Here is a 15,240-nt window from a genome sequence, read left to right on the forward strand (position 1 = left end):
CTCAATTTTGAGAAAAAATATTTGCCTTGGGGCCTCAAGTCCAGTGCCGCCTTACAAATTCTCTTTTGGAGGCCCTGAGATGAAGTGTTGCTCTGTCATCGGCTTAGTAACTGGGAGAGGAGCTTAATCACTAATTAATTTTCAGCTCTTTTGATGTGAAACATTTGAGGAAATATGTATAAAAATATATATGTGCTCGACTCCTATATATAAAAAATATATATGGGCTCGGCTCTTATATATATAAAAAATATATATGGACTCGGGTCTGGCACCGAGTGTCGGTCCCTCGAGGTTGCCCCTCCATACGGAGGTGAAGATGTTCAAGGGTTTTGAAGATTGGCGACAGGGTCAAAGATTCTTTCTAAAGTCTGTGTTGTTGGACCACCAAATGTTGTTCCCTAAACTGTCTGGCCGAAAAGCCCCGCAACCCTGAGGAACGCCACGGCTGGAATGGAATTTTCGACAAGAGAAAAGGCAAATGTATGGAAAGAGTGGTGTAGGTAAAGTCCAGGAAGAAGCAGAGGTACTTTATTCTCTAACGTTTCGACAGAGTCTTCTTCAGAGAGATAATGAAGAAGAGGACTCTGTCAAAACGTTAGAGAATGGGATTTTTGACAAGAGAAAAGACAAATGTATGGAAAGAGTGGTGTAGGTAAAGTTCAGGAAGGAGCAGAAGTACTTTATTCTCTAACGTTTCGACAGTCTTCTTCAGAGACATAATGAAAAAGAAGACGCTGTCGAAACGTTAAAAAATGGGATTTTCTACAAGAGAAAAGACAAATGTCTGGAAAGAATGGTGTAGGTAAAGTCCAGGAAGGAGCAGAAGTACTTTATTCTCTAACGTTTCGACAGAGTCTTCTTCAGAGAGATAATGAAGAAGGCTCTGTCTAAACGTTAGAGAATGGGATTTTCTACAAGAGAAAAGACAAATGTATGGAAAGAGTGGTGTAGGTAAAGTCCAGGAAGGAGCAGAAGTACTTTATTCTCTAACATTTCGACAGAGTCTTCTTCAGAGAGATAATGAAGAACTCTCTGTCGAAACGTTAGAGAATGGGATTTTCCCACAAATTCCCTGTAGACTGTATAATGTGTTGTGGGCGTGCATGTTTGTGTATGATATAGTTTTCTATTTTGTGTTGTAAAGTATGGTGTGAAATATTACGTCCTGGATAATTATATGCGATGTTGACATCCAAACTCTTGTGGAAACTTAGAAAGGCTTGATAGTATCCCCATCACAGCCTGACCAAGTCCCTTGTACATGAATAATTCTTAGAAACAAAACCATCTTTACTGAAGGTTTTGTATTCTTATTTGTATTTTTCTTACAAACACAACATGAGGGTGTAAAGAAAAATGTATATTACTCACGGACCGTTATCAATCGAAATACACAGTTAAGTCAACTCTCTTGCCTTCTCAAACATTCAAGACGCAAAAACGAGGGGCAAAGTAGAAAACTTGGAGAGAAAGGAGCGTGTGGAAATGGTGTGTGGACACCGGACAGAGACTAATGTTCCTTGACACTTTGGCTGCTTGCCTCCCCCTCAGCCAATGAGGATTTGGCCGGACGTTCTGCATCGCGGCGATTTGTGGACCCGAGAACGGGTGGACCCAAACTCCCCCCCCCCCCAAAAAAAAATATATATATATATATATATATATATATATGTATATATATATAAGCGTTTCATTGGAAAATTTATGTATCTAATCAATAGTGTCTGGCAGGTAAAAAATAATCTACGCACCAACCCACGTTCGGTGAACTTAATCTACATTAGTTTAAAATATTTGTTCATTTCAGATGAAGATATTTCAGCAAGTACAGACCAATGTTTTATAATTACATGTCATCTGGAAGCCCTCTAGGAATGCCTAAAGTTTTTTCATTTCACAATTGTATGACCGATATGTGTGTGCGTGTGTATGCCTGAATGAATGTGGGTGCGTCCGTGTGTAAAATTATACTGCATAAAGACTTAAATATTTGACCAGAAATAAATGCAGAACATTCTAAATACATCCCTGTTTCAGATTTCCGATATTTTCATATGTGAGAGAAACGCGTGAAAGCATTCGGTTATCTCTCTCTCTCTCTCTCTCTCTCTCTCTCTCTCTCTCTCTCTCTCTCTCTCTCTCTCTCTCTCTCTCTCTCTCTCTCTCTCTCTCTCTCTACATAGCTTGTACTTCGAAAAACTTTAGGAATACATTCCGCATCTAAAAACAAGGCAACTTTATTCTATGGCGGAATGCAGAAGCATAATGCTTTGAAAATTTAAGGTAGCTCTAGCCAGTACAATTTGCAACCAACCGAACAGTGAGACACAGCCAACCACACAGAATCTACTGAACTGGAAAGAAGTAGATGGGGCGTCGGTGTTCGATTGGCTGCAAAGTGTACTGACTTGAACTACCACACAGTTTGCAAAGGAACATATAATATATATGTATGTATATGTATATATATATTTATATATATATATATATATACATATATATACATATACAAATATATATATATATATATACATAAATATATATATATATATATATACATATACAAATATATATATATATATATATATATATACACATATATATATAATATACATACATACATATATATATATATATATATATATATATACACACCTCGTGGCGCTGTGGTTAGAGTTCTCGCCTGCCACTACGGCATTCCGGGTTTGACTCCCGCCTAGGGCTGAAATAATTTCAGTATCACTGCGCTGCGGGGTGTTACTCCAATTCGTGGGCGGGGTGTTGGGTGTGTGTGTGCGTGTAAGGTCACAGTATTACCCATAGATCGGTCATACGAGCTCTGAGCTCTCATCCGGGAAGTTAATAACTGTCAGTCACGATTCCAACACATGACCTAAGACCATGGTGAATCACACACACATACACGCGCGCGAGCGCACGCACACACACACACACACACACACACACACACACACACACACACACACACACACACACACACACACACACACACACACACACACACACACACACACACACACACACACACACACACACACACACACACACACACAACTCTCACTCCTATCTACCACTTCTCTTTTCATACTCCAACACTGCCTCTCTATCTATTTATCTATCTTTTTTTACTCTGTGTTAATCTATCCTTTTCAACCTATTTTGAAATATGTGATAAACTATAACATATCTATATGTATATAGTAAAATGTTTGTTATTTATGTGTTTTTTCTATTCCACAGGTAAGAAGAAGACTTCTCAACTTTCTGTAGATTCGAGGAACGTGAGTTGTTGTATCTTTCAGTCGCTCAAGAGTTGTATTCTTTATTATATATGGAAGTTATATCGAATTAGTTATATGACCTGACTAAAAAAAGAACAGATAATGGTATTCTATTGTTTAGAACTAACTGGAAGGCAGACATTTGGAAAATTCTTGTTTGTGCCACAGTTGAACTGGAATACTCAGAAGTCTTTTCGAATTCTGTGGTCCATACATGGCTTGATGAAAATAATTACACAAACAAAAACACAATCAGCACGAACAGAAACTGAAGCAGAAACACAGACTTATATGGAAAGACAAATACAACCACAAACACAAGTAAAATCGTAAACACACAAAGTTGAACTGGAGTCCCCAAAAGTGTTTTCGAATTCTGCATTCTGTACATGGCTTGATGAAAATAATTACACAAACAAAAACACAAGTAGAAACACAAACTTATATGCAAAGACAAACACAACCAAAAACACAAGTAAAATCGTAAACACAAATGCATTCGCAACCACAAACACAATTATCAATACAAACAAGCATAAACACAAATACAGTCATTAACACAAATGCAAACACAATCATCAATACAAAGACAAATGTAAACACGAAACGAAACAAAAACACATCACCTATGTCGTTTTGACTCTCTTAACCCATATATACCTGAGAATACCTGGTTTTCTGTCAATGAAGCTTATTCACATTTAAACACAAAAAAATAAACATGAACACAAATACGTGTTTTCTTTTGACTCTTACCCCGTATATATTTGAGCATAACAGCCAGTACTCTGGTTTTGTGTCCACGATGCTCATTCAAATAAAAAAAAACATGAAACACAAAAACATATTTTCTTTTGACTCTCTTACCACATATATACTTGAGCATAACAACCAGCACTTTGGGTTTCTGTCCACGATGCTCATTCAAATAAAAAAAAAAACCATGAAACACAAAAACGTTTTCTTTTGACTCTCTTACCCCATATATACCTGAGCATAACAACCAGTACTCTGGGTTTCTGTCCACGATACTCATTAAGATATAAACGCAAAAACAAAAAAACACAAATATATGTCTTCTTCAGACTCTCTTGCCTCATCTATACCTGAGCATAACAGACAGTATGATGGGTTTCTGTCGACAATCCTCATTTAGCTATAAACACAAAATACATCACCTTTTGACTTTCTTACCCCATATACACCTGAGCATGACAGGCAGTACCTTAGATTTCTGTCAATAGAGCTCATGGTTAGGAGCATAGATCAGAGGCATCACACTCGAGGATACTAGCGAGCGATGATGCAGCGTCGTTGACGTCTCTGCCGTCGAGCAAAACGACTAAAGGTTAGAGTTCGACCGACGCGGTGACATGCCTGGGACGACGACAGAACTACCGTTTGTAACATGAACACAACGCACAGGTTGAGGGTCTGGCTTCTATAGGAGTGTTTGTGAGTTTGTTACGTTAGATCAGTTGGGGCTTTGTGTGGGTTTTTTTCGTAGCAATTATGTTAAGGTTTTGTATACTCGTGGTGTACTTATGATAGCTGGGTCATGACAAGAGTCTTTGTGTATATAAAAAAAGGCAGTAACAATTATAATATAAGTGTTGATAATGTAGGCATGAACCGTTATACTCAACCCAGGATCTACATAATGCAAACTAATGTTGCAACCTGCTCCCCACAAAGGCGTGTTATGTGAGCAGGTGAGACGGATGTAGGAGTAAGAGTCTTTGTGTATATACAAAAAAAATACAGTAACAATTATAAGATAAGTGTTGACAATGTAGGCATGAGCCGTTATATTCAACCCAGGATCCACATAGTGCAAACTAACGTTGTAACCTGCTCACCACAAAGGCGTGTTCTGTGAGCAGGTGAGACGGATGTAGGCATAAATCGTTAGCAGGTAGCGGAGCGTATGAGGAGACGAGACGCGGACCTGTGCCGCCGGGGGGAACATAAGGGCCTGCGGAGCTAGATCGCTCGCATCCCCTTCGGGTCGGTTGCCATGGTAACCTAGCATGCTTAGGTCATACACATCCTGGTTTCAATTCATTCCCGTCCTTATTATAGATCAAACTCGCCACGCGTTTTCACGATATATTTTTCTTCTGCTTCTTTACGTCTTCAATATATATTTTCTTTTTCTTTGCGTCTTCAAGATATATTTTCCTTCTGTTTTCTTATGTACGTTTGTATACTTCTATCCTTTGGTATCAGGTTTGGTTTCAGTTTGTCCTGGTTTCAATTCATTACTGACCTTATTATAACTCAAACTCGGCCACGTGCCGCGTTTCCTTCCGAAATATTTTTCTTCTATTTCCTCTATAGACGTCTGTATGCTTCTATCCTTTAATATCAGCCTTGGTTCCAGTTTATCCCGGTTTCAATTCAATATCGACCTTATTATAGTTCAAACTCGACGCGTGTGCCTTCTTTCTTACCTAAATCATATATTTTTCTTTTGTTTCTTTACGTATGTTTCTATGCCTCTGTTCTTTACTATCGGCCTTGATAATAATTTCTTTAATGATGTGCCTTTTCTATGATCTATTCATATATTGAGGACTGTCATACATTCCTGCCAGAAGACTCTGCCTAGGTAATCCATATATAGAAGTCCTCGCTGACTTTAACGAAGGTTATTAGATATACTTAAAGTGAAACGGTAGACACAGCGATGTTATACAAATAATCTCTCTGACTATCGCTACGGGGATCAAGCCGAGACTCAACGATATGACAAGATAGCATCTTACCGCTAGGAGCTTCAAAAGGACTCGAACATGGAATTAACCTAACCCCAGGAGAACTAAGGTTGAAACTTCTATGGCATAATGGCTTAGTAGTGGCTTAGCATCTCGCTGGGGCACGGTTCGATCCTCGAAGCGACAGACGGGAAGATCTTTTGTTATTAGATATAATTGTTCGTTGACTTATTAGGAGCTATTGTCCGACCGCTCCGGCGTTGTTATGGCCGTGAAAGGCATCTTGTTGTCATAGTAACCTTGACAACAATGTTTCCCTGACTTTCCCCCCTCGTTCTAGTTTCCCACCCTCGACTGCGTCGCTCCCTCCCTCCCTCCCTCCCTTCCTCACTCCTTCCCTCCCTCACTCCCTCTCTCCCTCCCTCCCTCCCTCCCTCCCTCTCTTTCTCCCTCAGCCTTTCATTCCACCTTCCTCTCCCTCACCCCGTCTCTCATTATCTTTCTTTTCTCTCTCCTCTCTTCTCTCTCTCCCATGTTTCTTTATTTTCTCTCCTTACATTCTTTCTATTATCTTCTCTTCTCTCTTTTCTCTCTTCTCTTCTCTTTTTTCTCTTTTCTCTTTGCTCTTTACTTCTCGTCTCTTATAATCACTTTTACTTCTCCTTTACTTCTCCCCTGACTTCTCTCTGTTCTCTCTGTTTCTATTTCTCTCTTTCTTCTCTCTATTTCTCCCTGTTTCCCTCTTCCTTCTCTATCTCTATCTCTCTCTCTCTCTCTCTCTCTCTCTCTCTCTCTCTCTCTCTCTCTCTCTCTCTCTCTCTCTCTCTCTCTCTCTCTCTCTCTCTCTCTCTCTCTCTTTTTCTCTCTTTCCACCCTTCACCCTCCCTCTCCCCCCTACCTTCCACTCGTATCTGGGTTATGTCTTTCGTTCCTCTGGTTCTTCTCAAGCTGTCGCAATGGTCAAACTCTCCTGGGCTTTCAGCCCCCCGTCTTCAGTCCTTCAGAGGCTTTCTATAAGCCATCCTATGCCAAGTTACCGGAAGTTTCTCAGGGGTCAAGGGCTTTAACAAGGGAGATGCAGGCAAAGTCATCATATCAAGACAGCAGGGCAGGACTTGTAGCAATGGACCTGAAATGAAAAATAAAATAGATTTAAGTAGGAAACAGGCAAGAATTTATTTACCAATAGAGTATTTAACGAATGGAATAGACTTAGTAACCATGTAGTGAGTGATGAAACAAATGGTTCTCTTAAGAGAAGATGACGTAATTATGGATGGGGAAAAGTGGTAATAGACATGGAACTCCTTAGTGTAGGTCTTATAGTCTCTTACAGTCTCTCCTATTCTTAGGTTCTCATCTACTCTTTATTATCTTGCCTTCTCCCACTCTCTTTCTTCCCTGACATTTCCTCTCCTCCAACACAGGCGCATTTGGTCAATACATTTAATCTAGCTTTCCCAGTAAGAGCGCATTAGCTAATGTGGAATAGATTCTTTTAACAGTCAAGAGTTGATAATCCTGTTCAACAAAGGAAAAGATTACAAGTTCATTGAAGGCCATCAGGGCTTCTGTTTGCATTGAACGTGTCGGAGTGATGAATGTTTTCCGTTTAGAAAGCATCAACACGTAAATTATATTTTACTGATTAGAATATATGTACCTGTTTATTAACAAAATGAGCCATGTCATTTTCATTGCAATATGTACACACGGATATATATATATACATATATATATACATATATATATATATATATATATATATATGTATGTATATGTGAGTGCATGTATATGTATATATATATATATATATATATATATATATATATACATGCACTCATATATATACATACATATATATATATATATATATACATATATATATACATATATATATATGTATATATATGCACACATACATACATACGTACATATATATATATATATATATATATATATATATATATATATATATACATATATGTATACATATATATATACATATATATATGTATATATATATACATATATACATATATGTATACATATATATATACATATATATATGTATATATATATATATATATATATATATATATATGTGTGTGTGTGTGTGTGTGTGTGTGTGTGTGTGTGTGTGTGTGTGTGTGTGTGTGTGTGTGTGTGTGTGTGTGTGTGTGTGTGTGTGTGTATGTGTGTTCACTCCTGCATTATCCTACGTCCCCTTGCCACCTTCCACTCATCTGTCTCTACTTTATACTACATGTATATATATATATATATATATATATATATATATATATATGTGTGTGTGTGTATATATATATATATATGTGTGTGTATATATATATATATAGATAGATAGATAGATAGATAGATAGACAGATAGTGTTAGAAGTCTGATCTTAGGTCTAAAGTCTATGACGAAGATTATGTGACGACGATGACAATGATGACAGCGACGACATAGACACTCAAAACGATGATGACGAAGGCAGTATAAGAACCAAAGAACACAAATGTATATCATAGGAGAAGAATTTAATTTTACTGGTTCTGTTTGCATCCACATGTGTTCATATACACTTGCCTCCTTTTTTCATGCATCTGAAAACGAACGCCAAATCTGTTCCCTCCAATACCTGGAATCAGCTGTGAATGCATGTAATGTATCAAACGAGTGTGTTTCTGATAACCTTCATTAGACTAGCCTCGAGTGGGGGACAGAGTTATGCGTTTTATTATGCAGTAATAATAGCGAACATAAACCAAAAGTTCATAGCACATTGTACCGGAGGAATGATAAACGCGGAAATAAAAAGACGCGAAAAATCTGGTTCACGAGAAGACACATCGCCCAATTTACGACCGGTGGGTAGATGGGGCTGCTGGGGTTTGAGATCATTGAGATAATTAAGCAAGTTATCTAAACTCTTATTGGTAACTGCAGTGATGAAAGTAATCTTGTAGGATAGGTGATGGTATTGTGGATTAGGTGTAGCAACATAACTAAGAAAGTTAACTAAAATCTTATTGATAACAGAGGGTAGGTGTGGGTGTTGTCTTAGTTGTTGTCAGATAACTAAGGAATTTAACTAAGCTCGTATTGGTAACAGAGGGTAGGTGTGAATGTTGTAGTTTAGGTATAATGATATATATAAGGAAGTTAACTAAACACTTATTGTTAACAAAGGGAAGGCGTGGGTGTTGTAGTTTAAGTGTAGTGAAATAACAAAGGAAGTTAACTAAACACTTACTGGGAACAGAGTTTAGGCAGGGGTACTGGATCAGGTATGGTTCCTAAGCATTTTGCTGGAGTTTACGATTATAGTCATATATTCTGAATATCACCAGAAACTTTTCACAAAGGATTACATAGGAAGAGTATGCCGACAGAATACCTTTTGGTCCATAATTTATTCAAATGAAGGAAACCATACGGCGGATAATGAGCTGGAAGATATAAGAACATACTAACGAAGGAGGCTGCAAGAGACCATAAGGCCTATACTAGGCGGTTACATGTCCATTACCATCCGTCATCCCTATACATATAGTTACCTAATCTTCTCTTAAAATAATCAATTTATTCAAAGCTTACTACATAGTTGTTAAGTCTATTCCATTGTTTAACCATCTAATTGATAAACCAACTCTTGCTTATTTCCTACTTAGATACAATTTTTTTCAATATCTCAAGTTTGTCTTAATGTCTTATACCAAATGTAATATGGTGATATAGTTTACAGTGTTTCGTTTAGTTGATGAATTATTTTACCAAGAATAGATGAAACTAGTTTAATATTTGATCAAACAATACCTAGTTTGCACAGCCATAATCGGTGCCAAGAATGGAGTGTTAGAATGATTTTTTATTCATCAATTATTTGCAAATTTTCAAATTTACCATTATATTAGCTGCGATCCTTTAACGCCATCGTATGTACAAATTTAGTTGACTTTGTCCAAATAACTTAATTTTTTTATTGTCCTTCATCATCTTCAATTAAATGTTTCTTCACATCCAATTATCTTTTTATATAAAGTTGCCCATGATACTAACTGCAATCATTTAATGATATCATAAGTCAGATTATTATTGGCATTCTCCAGATATCTTTATTTTCTCCTCTCTCTTTGTTGATCTTCAGCATCTTTAATTCCATGTTTCATCATACCATCCGGACATTCATTTTCTTCTATGATACTAACTGCAATCCTTTAATGTTATCGCAAGTCAACATTCCTTTGACATTGTCCAGGTATCTTTATTTTCTCCTCTCTCTTTGTTGATCTTTAACATCTTTAATTCCATGTTTCATCATACCATCCGGACATTTATTTTCTTCTATGATACTAACTACAATCCTTTAATGCTATCGTAAGTCAGATTTTTATTGACATTGTCCAGATATCTTTATTTTCTCCTCTCTCTCTTTGTTGATCTTCAACATCTTTAATTCTATGTTTCTTCATGCCATCGGAACATTCATTTGTTTCTATGATATTAATTGCAATCCTTTAATGCTATCGTAAGTCAACATTCCTTTGACATTCTTTGTCCAGAGAACTTTATTTTCTCCTCTCTCTTTGTTGATCTTCAACATCTTTAATTCCATGTTTCATCATACCATCCGAACATTCATTTGTTTCTATGATACTAATTGCAATCCTTTAATGCTATCGTAAGTCAACATTCCTTTGACATTCCTTGTCCAGAGAACTTTATTTTCTTCTCTCTCTTTATTATCCTTCGTCATCTTCAATTCCATGTTTCTTCACGTCATCCGGCCTGAGCAGATATCTGCTGAAACAGACCCGCCTGAATGTGAAGGCTCTGAAACGCTATTGGCACTCCAGAAAGGATGACGCAGTGAGAGTGTGGGACAATGCATAGTTGGAACTCTGGGCCCGACAGGATGAAACGATACTGGAACAGCAGCAATCAGCAGCGTACTGCAGGGGGTGGGATGGGTGTAGACCTGTTAAAGGGAGAGAAGAATGGGGGGAAAGGGGAACAGGAGGAGGGAAGGGGGAAGCTGTCCTTGGAGACGTGATGTGGAGAGAAGTGTCACACCTCAACGCTGACGGTGCCTACCTTGCTCTGAAAGGAAAACGGACACTGAATTGGAGGTTCTTTAAAAGGATAGAAAGATCGTCCAATGGATTTCTTGAGTATCATTCAAATGGAATCAAATATCGTGAAAGAGCCTAGCCATGCTCATTTATTTATCTAAACCTGTAAATAAATCCTGATAAAGTTTATCCCAATCTATATAACCTAGTCTGATTCCTCGATAGCTGAGGAGGGTAAGCGGACATTATCGACATCAGTAACAGGATACATATCGAAATAGAATTTCCTAATATTTTTTTTATATATTTGCGCCGATACTTTAAGGTGTTATTACAGTGAGCTCCCATGGGTTTCAACAGCACCAACAGTTGAGAATTCGTTTGGGTAAAAAACGACTTCGGTTACAATATTTAATTTTTCGAATATTCAAATATCAAATTATGTTTCTGTCATATACAGCAAAACTGAATGACGAACTTAGATATTATAAACCCAGAAGAATGTTAGACATACTATCGAAATTCTCCTAGAAAAGTCTAAATTTCTGTAAGCGCAGTCACATTCTAATTATTCAAATGGAGGTTGAAGGCAGGACGTGGGGGTAAAAATAACCCGGTGTGATAGCCCCTTTAACAATATATCATCAGCTGATGAAGAACAAGGACTGTTTCAGACGCGGAAGCCTCGCTGTTTGACTCAATTCTCTCAAAAACACGTCGATGACAACAACTCCCTGGGAAAGCCGTTGTTCTCTGTTCTGCCCCTGTTCACTCTACTGAGCGTTTGGATTTGCAGGGACTAAAGGTGATCCCTGAGGGACTTCGCGCGCGTGGTGTTACGTATCGCCTGTCCCCGTTTTAGCCCAAGATTCCTCAGGGGATTCTCTGTACAGCGGTCGACTCTTATTGATACTGGAATGAAACTACGAAAGGCGTTGGCAATATGGAAGGTGTTAGTGTATATTGAAGGTATTCGTGCTGGAATAAGTGGCTGGACTTGGTGACCTCCTGATGGAAAAATGTCTAGAGTAATATGGAAATACAAAGCGACAAGAGAGAGTCAAACCCATCTCTCCAGAGACCTCCAGTCAACTTAATGAAATTGTTTAACGTTGTTCAGAATTTCAACTTTAAAGCACGATCCTGGTTTCATGGGATTATCTTTCAACTACATATATAGATTTTTGTAAGCGGCAAAATAATTGTCTGGGATTAGCCAGGACGTAATTCATTTTGCGAAGATAATCGAAATAATAATTATTGTTCTTTTGTTGTAGTGGTTACCCGTCATTTGAAAAGTATCCGTCACTCTTAGCACTATATATATATATATGTATATATATATATATATATATACATATATATATCTATATATATGTATATATATATATGTATATATATATATATATATATACATACATACATATGTATGTACTTGTGTATATAGAATATAAACATCGTATATATTGGAAGAAGTTGTAGATTATAAATGACTGGTGTAGAACAATTCAAGGGCAGAAAAAAACGAGAAGAACACGTGATCACACTTATTTCAATACCGAAATTGCCATAACACCATTATTTTCTTTTATCTTACTAGACAAGTTTAGCCCTCAAACGAATAAAATCTTCTGGCGTCAGCTGAGCCCAAACAAAAAATTTCACTTATTCGCTTATTCTTCCTGCCAAATGTCTATTTCTCATTACACTTTTTAATCCCCCAAGGCATTTACTTGCCTCTCTCAATCTACATTCCACCTCCACTTTTACTTCTCACTTTCCTGCCACATTCGCACCCAAGTATCTAGAGCTATCTACTTCCTCCAGTCTCTCTCCCTTAATACTCACTTCCAATTTGCTGCAATATTCTCCCCTTGTACATCATTTTACCTTACTTCTACCTATATCTATCTTCAACTTCCTTCTTTTGCACATCTTTACAAACATTGTCACTAACTTCTTCAATCCCTCTTCTGATTCTGCCACAAGCGCAGTGTCGATAGCAAACAACAACTGGTTTATCTCCCACTTTTCTCCATTTTCTTTGATTGTCTCCAATCCCCAGCCCATTACTCTCTTGTTTACGTCTCGCTCCACCTCATCCATGCATAAGTTGAACAGCCAAGGCGACATAATACATCACTGGCAAAGTCTCACCTTTACTTCAGACTACTCACTCTCTACATTTTTTTTTTCTAACACAGGCTCTACTACTCTCGTAAAAACTCTTGAGCGCTGTTAACAGGTTTCCTCCTATTCCGTAAAAAGGATAATAGTAATAATGATAATAATAGCAACCGATTTTTTGGCTAACAGTGACACAAATACACTGACAATATACAATGTGCGTCAATTTAAAAATGATCTATTTTAAGTGCATAATGTGCTAGGCGTTGTTACCCACAAATGATGGTGTTTGTTTATTTTCGACCGGGTGTTCAGGGGCCTTATCAGTGCTTGTTTACTTGCACCTAGTGTTCAGAGGCCTTATCAATGTTTGTTTACTTGAGACCGGGTGTTCAGGTGCCTTATCAGGTGATGATGAGGTTGGAGGTTGTTCGTACTGGTGAGGTTTAGATGGTGTGTATTCTCGCCGAAGTTCAAGCTCTTGAAACCCCATATGCAAAACTAGATTGTAGTTAGGAATTTCACTCGTAGGGCGTCGACAGTCTCCATGTTGTCTGCAGGATGAGTGATTAGGCCACTTTCTTTTTAGGAATATTGTTTTGGTTTCATTAGATATATATGTTTTTTGTGATGTGATTAGTAAATCAGCTCGCTTGCAACTGACGTACTACACTTTATACTGCGGCTTCTCAGTGTTTGGTGTTCTTTACTTATTTTTGGGCCTGTGAATGTTTCTAACCCAGGCTATCCGAGTACCCAGGGTGAAGGAGTCGAATTTGGTCTCCCCAGTCTTTAAGATTGTATATTTGTTTTGTTAACATGCATAATCTTTGGTAAGAAGTAGATATTTTTTTTTTGGGGGGGGGCTTTTAATTTGATACTTTTCATTATCTTTTCGTTGTCTTTCACAGTCTATTTTCATTCCTCTCCATCTCTGCAAATAATATTGGTTTTCTTATTTTCGTTATAACATTGACTTCTTCCACATCCCTTATATCTTGCCTGTCTTTCACAATATATTTTCATTCTCTTTCAGCTCTGTTTTTTCATTTACGTAGTACCATTGACCCGCTTCACTTCCCTTTCATCTTGCCTGTCTTTCACAATCTATTTCCAGTCCTGTCCATCTCTGTTTTCTCATTTTCTCAGTACCACTTACCTGTTTCATTTCCCTTCCGTCTTACCATCCCTGCCTAAACCCTTTCATCTTGTCGGTCTTTCACAACCCATTCTCAGTCCTTTCCATCTCTGCTTTCTCATTTTCGTAGTGCCATTGACCTATTCCACCTTCCTTTCATCTTGGCATCCCGGGCTCAACCCTTTTTCCTTTCAGCTGCCGTGGCAAATGATGAAGGTAACATTGTAACGAGCGCCCTCTACTGCCGAGGCATCTTCGGGCACAAAGGAGCCCCGTCAGGAGTAATCACAGACCTGGAAAGTAACGGAAAAGCAGAGACGACGTGCACGACAGGCCTAGCTGGGGTCTCCTCGGGGGCGGCTGGAGGAAACTCGGCGCTGCTCGTGAAGGCTTTAGGTTACACATAGTTCTCAAATTTGTCCTTCATAGTAGGAGGAAGAGGAAGAGGAGGAGGAGGAGGAGAAAGATGAAGAGGAGGGCGAGAAAGGAGAGGACAAGGAGGAAGAGGGGAGGAGGAGGAGGAGGAGTAGGAGGAGAAGAAGGGAGAAGAAGAAGAGGAAGTAGATGAGGAGGAAGAAGAATAGGAGGAGGTGGGCGAGGAGAAAGAGGAAGAAGAGGAAGAAAAAGAGGAGGAAAACCAGAAAGAAGAGGAGGAGAAGGACGAGGAGTAAGAGGAAGAAGAGGAGTAGGAGGACAAGGAGGAGGAGAAAGAAGACGAGGAAAAAAAGGAAGAGGTAAAAGAAGAGAAGTAGAACGAGAGATCTCGCCATAGGTCGACATCGCAATGGCATCGAGCCGTGGTCGGTTGTGAGTTGCTGAGAATCCAAAAGTTGTAAAGTCGCGCGAGGGAAGGGTGTCTGCGAATGTGACCCAG

The sequence above is a fragment of the Oratosquilla oratoria genome, chromosome 16 (genome assembly GCF_046742065.1).
Source record: "Oratosquilla oratoria isolate Oo_2021 chromosome 16, ASM4674206v1, whole genome shotgun sequence".
NCBI lineage: Eukaryota > Metazoa > Arthropoda > Malacostraca > Stomatopoda > Squillidae > Oratosquilla > Oratosquilla oratoria.